The sequence below is a fragment of the Alexandromys fortis genome, unplaced genomic scaffold (genome assembly GCF_014885135.2).
Source record: "Alexandromys fortis isolate MF-2015 unplaced genomic scaffold, M_Fortis_MF-2015_v1.1 scaffold_163, whole genome shotgun sequence".
Classification (NCBI taxonomy): Eukaryota; Metazoa; Chordata; class Mammalia; order Rodentia; family Cricetidae; genus Alexandromys; species Alexandromys fortis.
Window position 1 is genome coordinate 2,885,163 of NW_026068085.1, and position 11,281 is coordinate 2,896,443.

Here is an 11,281-nt window from a genome sequence, read left to right on the forward strand (position 1 = left end):
TTGTAAGATCATTGGGTTCTGGTGCTTTCATGTTGTTTTTCAGCTTATTGGGAGAATTTTTGCCTTGGCGCCTGCCCATCTCCTCCTATTGATGATCTCTAATTGGTCTTTTAAAACCAGATCAGGTTTCCCTGCTGGCCAGAGGCTCCTCTTGCAAAATTCCCTCGTTCTGTTTCCTGGCTCCTGCCAGGGGCCAAGATCCCTCTCACCCCTCAGACGGGTCTTCAGGAAAAGAACCAGGCTCCCTGTTTGCCCGGGACCTCGCCAACCAAAGGCCTGCCTCTTTGATTTAATTGTCCTGGGGCGATCTGCTCTTGGTGTTGCACTGTTCCCTGTCGCCTGCATTGTCTGCCACTGTGTCAGTACCCGCCGGTCCCGGCCGCTGCGCCAGCTACGTAGCCCGCAGTGCGCATCCGGTTCCGGCCCTATGTCCCCATTTTCATTTCTGATTTTGTTAATTTGGATATTCTCTCTCTGCCTTTTGGTTAGTGTGGAATAAGGTTTGTCTATTTTGTTGATTTTCTTGAAGAATCAACTCTTTGTCTCATTGATTCTTTGTATTGTTTTCTTTGTTTCTATTTTGTTGATTTCAGCTCTCACTTAGATTATTTCCTGCCATCTAGTTCTTTTAGGTGAGTTTGCGTCTTTTTGTTTTAAAGTTTTCAAATGTTCTGTTAATTCACTAGTGTGGAATTTTTCCAGCTTCTTTATGTAGGCATTTAGTGCTATGAACTTTCCTCTTAACACTGCTTTCATTGTGTCCCATAAATTTCGGTATGTTGTGTGGTCATTTTTACTGAATTTTAGGAAGTCTTTAATTTCTCCGTATATTTTTTCTTGACCCATTGATGATTCAGTTGAGCACTGTTTAATTCCCATGTGCTTCTCAGTTTTCTGGAATTAGTATTGCTGTTGATTTCTAGTTTTATACCATGGTGATCTGAAAAGGTACATTGGGTTATTCCATTATTTTTTGTATTTGTTGAGGTTTGTTTTGTTACCGAGTATGTGGTCAATTTTTGAGAAGGTTCCATGAGGTGCTGAGAAGAACGTATATTCTTTTCTGTTTTGATGGAATATTCTATAGATGTCTGTTGAGTCTATTTGAGTCATAACATCTGTTAGTTCTCGTATTTCTCTGTTTTTGGCTGATTGACCTGTCCAGTGGTGAGAGAGGAGTGTTGAAGTCTCTCACTATTAGTGTGTGGGGTTTAATGTATGATTTAAGCTTTATAAGTGTTTCTTTCACATATGAGGGTGCCCTTGTATTTGGAGCATAGATGTTCAGTATTGAAATTTCCACTTGATCAATTTTTCCCGTGACTAATATGAAATGACCTTCTTTGTCTCTTTTGACTGATTTTATTTTGAATTCTGTTTTGTTAGATATTAGGATAGCTACACCTGCTTGTTTCTTAGGTCCTATTGATTGGTATATTTTCCCCTAACCCTTTACTCTGAGGTGATGTCTGTCTTTGAGGTTGAGGTGTGTTTCTTGTATGTACAAGAAGAATGGATTCTGTTTTTGTGTCCAATCTGTTAGCCTGTGCCTTTTTATAGATGAGTTGAGTCCATGTACATTAAGGGATATTAATGATCAGTGATTGCAATCTCAGTTAATTTAGCTTTCATTATTGGTGATGTTAATTTGTACGTTTTCCCTTTCTTTGGAATTTGCTGCTATGAGATCATCAATTGTCTGTGTTTTTGTTGGTGTAGCCATTATCCTTGGGTTGGAGTTTTCCTTCTAGTATTTTGTGTAGGGCTGGATTTGTGGCTAGGTATTGGTGAAATCTAGATTTGTCATGGAATATTTTGTTTTGTCCTTCTATGGTGATTGAAAGTTTTGCTGGGTATAGTAGTCTGGGCTGGCACCCGCAGTCTCTTAATGTCTGCATAATACTTGACCATGACCTTCTGGCTTTTATTGTTTCCAATGAGAAGTCAGGTGTAATTCTGATAGGCCTACCCTTATATGTTACTTGGCCTTTTTCCTTTGCAGCTCTTAATATTCCTTCTTTGCTCTGTATGTTTAGTATTTTGATTATTATGTGGTGAGAAGACTTTTTTATTTGGATCCAGTCTATTAGGTGTTCTGTAAGCTTCTTATAGCTTCATAGGCATATCTTTCCTTAGGTTGGGAAAGTTTTCTTCTATGGTTTTGTTAAACATATTTTCTGTGCTTTTGAGTTGAACTTCTCCTTCTTCTATACCTATTATTCTTAGATTTAGCCTTTCATGGTGCCCCATATTTCCTAGATATTTTGGGTTAAGCTCTTGTTATATTTAATGTTTTCTTTAAGTGATGAGTCTATTTCCTCTATTATATCCTCAGCACTTCAGATTTTCTCTTCCATCTCTTATATTCTGCTGTTCATGCTTGAGTTTGTGGTTCCTGATTGTTTTCTCATGATTTCTGTTTCTATAATTTCCTTGGTTTGTATTTTTTTATTGCCTCTATTGCTGTTTTCAAATCCTGAATAGTTTCTTTCATTTGTTTTATTTCTTTATCTTGGTTTTCTTTAAGTGATTTGCTGATATCTTTCAATTTTTGTTTATTTTTTTCCTCCATTTCTCTAAGGCAATTTCTCATTTCCTTTTTTAGAGTTTCAAACACTCTATTGAAGTTATTTTTTTAAGTCATGTTTTTCAGCTTCATCCGTATTTGGTTGTTCAGGTCTTGCTGTTGGAGGGTCTTTAGGTTTTCCTGGTGTTGTTTTGCTCTTTGTGATGTTGCGTGTGTTTTTACCTTTTCTATTCATCTTTTCCTCTAATAGGTGTGGTTGGGGTTGTCTGAGATTCTGTTGAATAATCTTCTAGGTGCCAGTGAATCCAAAGCACAGATGGTTGTTTCCCATGGTATAGTCAGTGTCACAGTTCTAGTTACCCCGTTGGTTACTCTGTGTTCCTGGAGATAGCTCAGTGCTCCTGTGCTTTTCTCTGCTCCCTTGGAGTTTGCTGTCCCAGGCCTACTTTGCCCTAGGTTGCCAGCTTTGTCCTGTTTCTCTAATCCTGGTCTGGAACCCCTCCTGCAGAAGTCCCTGCATTGGAGTTAGACCTGGAAAGGTTTCTGGCTCTGGTCTTCTGCCTCAGAGGTCCCAGACTTGGGTACACTTGGACCCATAGAAGACTTGCTACTCCCTCAGAGGTCCCAGACTCATGCTCAGATCCGCAGAGGTTCCAGGTTACTGCCTATTCCCTTTGATGTCCCAGACCAATGCCTGGACTCAAAGAGGTCCTGGCTCAGGCCTACTCCCTCTAAGGACCCAGATTCATACCTGGCCCCACCAAGATCTCTGGTTCCTGCATATTCCCTCAGAGGACCCAGGTTCACTCACACCCAGACTGGCAGGGGTCCTGGCTCAGGCCTAGTTCCTGGAAGTCCTAGACTCATGCCCAGACCTACTGGGGTCCTGGCTTAGGTCTACTCCCTTGAAGGTCCCAGATTCACCTCTGGACTCTCAGCGGTCTCTGGCTCTGGTTCACTCACTCAGCAGTTACTCCCCTGTACTTGTTATGGTAGAGATTGATGACTGTGGATCTGGTCGCTGGCTTAGTCCTGGTCCACTAGTATCATGGGACTGAGTTGGCTCCTGGGACTGGGTTTGCTCCTGGCTTCTGCTCCTGGTGGAAGTTGTTTCCTTAGGCCCTCTCTGCCCTAGGTCTTAAGCACATTCTTATAATGTACTTGTTTCCTTTTTTGACTTTTTTTTTTACCCTAAATAAATAATTATGTTCTGAGATTAACAATTCCTCTTCAGATTTCTCAGATTACTCAGATTTTAATTTGTCCTAAGCTTATTTAGGGCTTAATCACCTCCGATGTAAACAGTTTTGGGTAAAGTCTGGTCTAGAATCCTTCCTGTCCTATGAACTCATAAAGATGTATTTTTTTTTCATTCTAATCCACCCATGATCCATAGACACTGATAACACAAGTGTATTCATAGAATGCTTGATCTTTTAAAAAATTAATGCCTAAATCTTGCTGCACCTATGACTCACAGTTCCACGTTTAAAGTATTTTGAGATGCTCTGTCCTAAAGTGAATCATGGGCTCCTCCCTACATCCTGGTTCTTGCTATGTCTTTGTTGTAGTCAGGGTGTGTTTGGTCAAACTGCCTGTCTCTGGTTAATGCATAGAAGCAGCAGCTGTGCCATTTTCAGCCTCTTTCTTTAGAGGTTTTGCAGACTTCTTTTACCACTGTGTATTTCTGTTTATGTAGGCTCAGGAGAGTGACATAGGAAGTACATCTGCATGTCTGAATGGGAACTGGAGCTAGTCTAGGCACTGAAAGCTGAAGCCGAGTCTCTTCTCTGGGCCCATCTTGATCGGCTGACCTGTGCTGGAAAGATAAATAATTATTAAATCTAATGTGGCCTAAGACAGCATTTTGTGATAACTGATCGACATGATAGCACCCACAGATATAATTATAGAAAGATACACAATGAGATGCTTAGCTGTGCATCCTACTCCTTAAAACCCAGGTTCCATCCAGTGTACCAACAGAATAATTGCTTTCCTTGTTGATTTGATATGTATTTTTCTTTCTTTATAGCAATGCAAACTAACATGAATATATAATCACACACACACACACACACACACACACACACACACACACACACGATATGTTTAGTGGTCTGAAAATCTGGCTCCCAAGCCACTACCCAGGGTAACTCAGAGAAGACTTCTCAGGAGCAAAGATTGAAAGATTTCTATAATGTCTTTATACACAATCTGAGGGTCATTTTCTTTTATTTTTCTTTATTCTAATTCTCTTGTCCTAATTGTCTATAATTCTCTAGCTCTAATTCTTTAGTTCTAATTCCATAGTTCTAAATCTTTGGTTATAATTCTCTGTTTCAATTCTCTGTTCTAATTCTCTTAATTTTATGTTCACCTAGCTTAAATACATTTTTCCAGGACCTTGAGGCAGTAAGAAAAAGAGCTAAAAGAGTTACATCTCATTGGTTATAGGACATTCCTGGGTAAATGATAAGGAGCTGAGACATTTACCATGGCAACGCAAGGTTTCAAGGTTTCAAATGTAAGACTGTGAGCAGAGGCTGATTGAGACAAGCTGCAGAAAGATCTGTACAGAGAGTCAGATCTTATCAGTCAGACTTGGCAAGTGAAGAACTGGCCTGATATTTTTAGGCTACTTTGGGTTAATAACTTGGTTTAGACATCTGTGACTTTGACCTTGTGCATATCTGTAAAGCTTTTTCACTTATAATCCATATACAGAAACATTTAGTCAAGTTTTAAGTTGCTCTGAGGTAAAAATGAGATAACTGTGTGTAGCTTGACTAAAAGGAAAAAATAGGCTTTTAAGTATCTTACAATCCTCATGGGGCAATAGATCTAGTTATCAAACATATGCCAGTATATTTTCTATATATCAAAAATATACAGCTTAATGAGAAGTCATCTTCCTGACCATACATGGACATATGTGCCCATAGAGTTGAGATGCAATCATAAGATTACATATATACATCACATGAGATAACACACTACAATGCAGGTATTGTTACAGACAGGAGCAACAGTTTCCAGAGTCAGTGGTCCCACAGGCCTTGCCTGGATGGGGTTCTCCTCCATTAAAGAATCATTACTTTGGTGGGTTGACATCTGAACACTAATTGTCACCTATTGCAATTACATGGCCCCCAACAGATATGCAGGAAGAATATATAATCTCCACTCTTTTTTTCCTCCAAGTTGCTTTATTTATAATGTCTTTGGAATACTTACACACATAACACTACATAGAAAACATTCTTAGTTTTTTGCCTTTGTAGCTGTGTGATTGTCTTATTTAGTGTTTTTATTGGTGTGAAGAGACACCACAGCAACTCTTATAAAGAAAATTTAATTGGCATGGCTCACTTACAGTTTCAGAGGTTCAGTCCATTATTATCATGATGGAGAGTATGGCAGCATGCAGACAGATGTGGTGTTGGAGCTGAGAGTGCTACATCTTGGCTTGTAGGCAAGGAAGTTGACTAAAACATTGGGGAGTATCCTGAGCATAGGAAACATCAAAGTCCACCCTTATAGTGACTCACTTCCTCCAACAAGACCATACTTACTCCAACAAAGTCATACCTCCTAATACTGTCACTCCCTATGAGATTCTGGAGGCAAATTACATTCAAACCACCACAGTGATATTATATTAAATAGAATCATGAAGGAATCCACTCATCCACTGATCAGGACTTGACTTGTTTTCCATATTTGTTTTAATAATGTATAAAGATACATGTAAGAATATTTGTAGGGAAAGTTACCTAGGATAAGAAATGTTCAAATATCAAATTTTGATAGTTACTGCTAAACTGTCCTTCATAAAATAATAAGGGATTGTTAATTTAGAAGAGGCATTGCAAATATCTGACAGATTCCCCTTTCAATTGGAAGGGAAAGTTAAGATTTTACACAGGAAAGCATCCAACAGACATTCTATGAGACAATGTGCTTGTCAAATTGCTTTCTACATAACCATGGCCACAGAATAGTGCTGCTCTCAGCTTTGGTTAGAGAAGCTTTTTCTGAATTAGTCACTGGTGACTTCAGATACTCATAACCAACCAAAAGACCCAGAGCAAATGACTGTGAATGCCTGTTCACAAGTGATGCTTATGTATCACGTCCTCCAAGGTAAGGAGAACATTGCAGAAGAAAAGAATGTAAAAGTGAAAGGAAGAGGTAGGGAAGGATGTGAAAACTGACTTCTATGCATCACATGACTGTGGGACTCTGGAATTCACAGGAACTATGACTACCTGCACAAGATCTTCATAAGATTGGCCCCATCAAAACCCTGTCATGGAGGATTAATATATAGATAAGAATGGGAGAGGCAAAGATACTTTCTTGGTGCTATAATTACTGATAAGGTGTCCATCTTCCTATAGACCAATACAGTCACATTCTTGTAAGCAATCCTAATGAAATTCACTGAGTTACACAGGGGAGAGTTCATGCATGTGTCTGCATGTGCACTAACACACACATATACACACACAAATGTGCACACATTTACATACACACACACACAGGAGAGAGAGAGAGAGGAAAGGAGCTAAATTAGAAAAGGGGGTTAACAGGAGTAGGAGGGGCGAAGGAGAAGATTACCAGCTGTATTTATGGATATAGTTAAAATACAAAATGACAGCCTATGGAATGGGAAAAGTTCTTCACCAACCCTATATCAGACAGAGGGCTGATCTCCAAAATATACAAAGAACTCAAAAAATTGGCCATCAAAAGAACAAATAATTCAGAAAAAAAAATGGGGTACAGACCTAAAGAGTGAACTCTCAATAGAGGAATCTAAAATGGCTGAAAGTCACTTAAGGAAATGCTCAACATTCTTAGCCAGCAGAGAAATGCAAATGAGAACAACTTTGAGATTCCATCTTACAGCTGTAAGAATGGCCAAGATCAAAAACACTGATAACAACTTATGTTGGGGAGGATGTGGGGTACAGGGAACACTCAAATTAGTACAGCTCCTTTGGATGTTAGTGTGGTGATCTCTCAGAAATTAGAAAACAACCTTCCTCAAGACCTAGCAATACCACTTTTGGGTATATGCCCAAAGGATGATCAGTCATACCACAAGGACATGTGCTCAACTATGTTCATAGCAGTATTGTTTGTCATAGCTAGAACCTGGAAACAACCTAAAGTGCCCCTCGACCAAAGAAAGGAAAAGGAAAATGTGGTACATTTACACAATGGAGCACTACACAGCAGAAAAAAAATTACATCTTGAAATTTACAGGCAAATGGATGGATCTAGAAAACATCATATTGAGTGAGGTAACTCAGATCCAGAAAGACAAATATCATATGTACTCAATCATAAATAGCTTTTAGACATAAATAAAAGAAAACTAGCCTATAATTCACAATCTCAGAGAACTTAGACAACAGTGAGGACCTTAAAAGAGACATACATGGATCTAATCTACATGGGAAGTAGAAGACAAGATCTCCTGAGTAAATTGGGAGCATGGGGACCATGGGAGAGGGTAGAAAGGGAAGGGAAGAAAGGAGAGGAAAGAAAAATGTATAACCCAATAAAATCATAAAAATTTTTAAAATGAATACAGTCAAAATGTACTTATGTACAAGTATGAAAATGCTACAATCGAACCAATTACAGTAATTAATATATGCTAATAAAACATTAAAAAATCTGTGATTGTAATCAGTGTTTGAACTTTTATAAAACTTGTTTTTGAAAATGTTTGTGTCTTGATTTTCCAGTCAATAACTCATCTCCGAAGTAATTAAAAAAATCATCTTGGGTCTGGAGAGATGTCACCCATTAAGACCGTTTACTGTTTTTCCAGGTAACTAGTTTGGTTCTTAGCACCTATACCGAGAGGTTCACAATTGCCTGGAATTCCAGCTCTGGAGATTCAATACCCTGTTTCTTTTAGCCTCTATGGCACATGTATACATGTTACAAACACATACACATGTTAAAAAGAATGTTTATTTAATTCTCATGAGTGCTAGTGCAACTATGCTTTTAAGAAAAAAATACCTCACATCTCTGAGTTATAGGAAAATAGGTGGTTTTACAGAAACTCAGAGAAATGGGTTGATTTTCTACTATCACTCAGATAGTAAAGGTAAGTAATATCTGTTGAAAATTTACTCTATTAATGCCTTCACTTTACAAATAAATACAGATTTAAAGAAATGTAAAGACTTTTTCTGGTTGCTCAGCTAGGATAGGGTGGTATTAGACACATAGTCCCCAGGTTTATTATTTTGGTCACTTTAACTGTGAATTTAGCTAGATGCTAGTATGCAGAGTCCAGGTAAAGCTCTGAAGGTGTTTTGTAGACGTGATTTTTGTCCGTCTTCTGTTGGTTTTAGGAACTGAGGTTATCCTAGATTATCTATAGGGGCCTGACTCAATCAGTTGAAAGGCCATGAGGACAGAGCTGACACACATCCTCAAGGAAGAAATCCTGCTGCGGTCTCAGCTGCCTGAGGCCTCCCGCTGTCCTTTCCGGTGACTTGCATTGGGTTTTGGATTTGCCTACTCAGCCCCACATTTTCATAAGCTAATTTTGCACACAACTCTGTTAACACTGAAGTCTTTGTTATTGTTTTGGTTTCTGAGAGTATCTCAGGCTAGACTGGAACTCATATTCTTTCCCTGGTCCTTGTTGGAATGGTAGGTATGCACCACCACACCCAGCTTACAGCTCTCTTAGCCGCGTCTCCCACGGCTGCAGCTCTCCGCTTGTTCACTGATATATTTGTCAATGCTCAAAGCTCCAGCAGTAACTAGAGTGCTGGGCTCATCTGTGTACCCAGCATATTAGGAATCTGAACTTTGGCCAGGGCTGGGTGCAATGCTTTTGAGTCGCTCACTGTACTTATCATACATGTCTCTTCTGTTAAGTTTTACTTGTTGTGCACTCCAACATGACATGCACCATCTCACTTTCCTTGTCCTGGGTCATACACACTGAATTATAGCCCTATTGTCAAAGGGCCCTATTGTCACTGTCTCCTTTCTTTTGCATTTTTTCAAGTGTGGGGGCAATCTTTTTTTCATAATTTTCTTTCACCTTCTTTATCTTAATCTTTACTTTTTAGACTTCTAAGAGTTTAGAGTTTAATGTAGCCATCCTCTCTTATCTATGGAAAAGATTATCCCAGGTAATGTGAAGCTCAGTGATGGACAGAGGTGGAGGTTTGCATGCATTCTCTGGGCTGGTGTGCTCAGCTGTTTTAAACAGGACTATAGTCCTTCTAGGGTGGACATTTCCCAATGAGTACAGCTGGGCTCAGAGATTTGACATACCACAGATAAATCCTAATTCCAAAGTGAAAATGTTCTCCCGGAACTGCTGTGAGGCATCTATTAAATGACAGGTCCCCAAACAACACTTTTCTGGCTTTCTCATCTTTATTTGTATTTGCCTTCTTACGTAAAATATATACATAGTTTTTTTAAAAATATTCTAATCTCACATCAATTAGGCTTAAAATAAATCCTGTGCTAAAAAGAAGAGAGAGTCTGTTTAGACTTCCTTGTGACTTATCAAGCTCATTTCTAGTTGTTAAAATTCCAGTTAATAGTTTCATTCACAATGGCCTCAAGTTTCAAGTTCTCAGAGATGTGGCTGATCCTAAAAATTGGTAAGGCATTTGGATTTATTATCAAGAGTAAACAAACCTTTGTTTTGGAGTCCAACACAAAGACTCCTTTTATGGTTGTTATTCTAGTAAAGACTAAGGAAAGTAAATACACAACAGTTGTTTCCTCCTATTAACATCTACTGACCATAACTCAAGTGGAGACTAGGATTCACTTTTGGACATTGCAATGGATTAAGAAAATAATTTTATTTGTTTAAATGGATCAAAACTCTAGGAGCTGATAAAGTGTGGAGGTTAAAAATATATACTATAGCTGAGTGGTAGTGGTGCACTCCTTTAATCCTAGCACTCCAGAGGCAGAGGCAGGCAGATCTCTATGAGTTCGAGGCCAGCTTGTTCTACAGAGTTAGTTCCAGGAAAGATTCCAAAACTACAGAGAAACCCTGTCTTGAAAAGTAAAAAACAAACAAACAAAAACCTCCAAAACCAAAAATGTATACTATAGCTGGGAAGTGGTGGCACACATAGTCAGGAGGCAGAGGCGTGTGGATCTCTGTGAGTTTGAGGCCAACCTAGTCTACAAAGTGAGTTCCAGGACAGCCAGAGCTACACAGAGACAAGGAGGATGAGAGAGAAGGGAGAGAAGAGGAAGGATATATGTGGAGGGAAGGAAAGGAGAAGAAAATTCAGCTATTGCCAAATTTTCTCATGTTATGTTACCTAAATTGGAGCTCCACAATAATAATGGCTGGCATTTCTGCCACCGTATCTGTGCTTCCTTAAGCCTAAAAAGTTCTGAAAACATAATACAAGTACCATCAGGTTGATAGGCCCCGTGTGTTTGAGCATCATGGTGTGGAAGCATGTGGTAGAGAAGGCATTTACCTCATGGAGGACAGAAAGCAAAGACTATAAAACCAGAGACCAAGAAGAACTTCCAGAGACATGTTCCCAGTGACCTGTTTTCCCTGGCTAGGCCAACTTTTGAAGTGTGCACCTACTATCACAGTGCTTCCAATGGGACCAAGTGATGCAAACACAGTCTGTAGGAGGATTTCTTTTTTTTTTTTTTTTACTTTTTAAATATAATTTTTTATTGAAAAAAAAAATTCCGCCTCCTCCCCGCCTCCC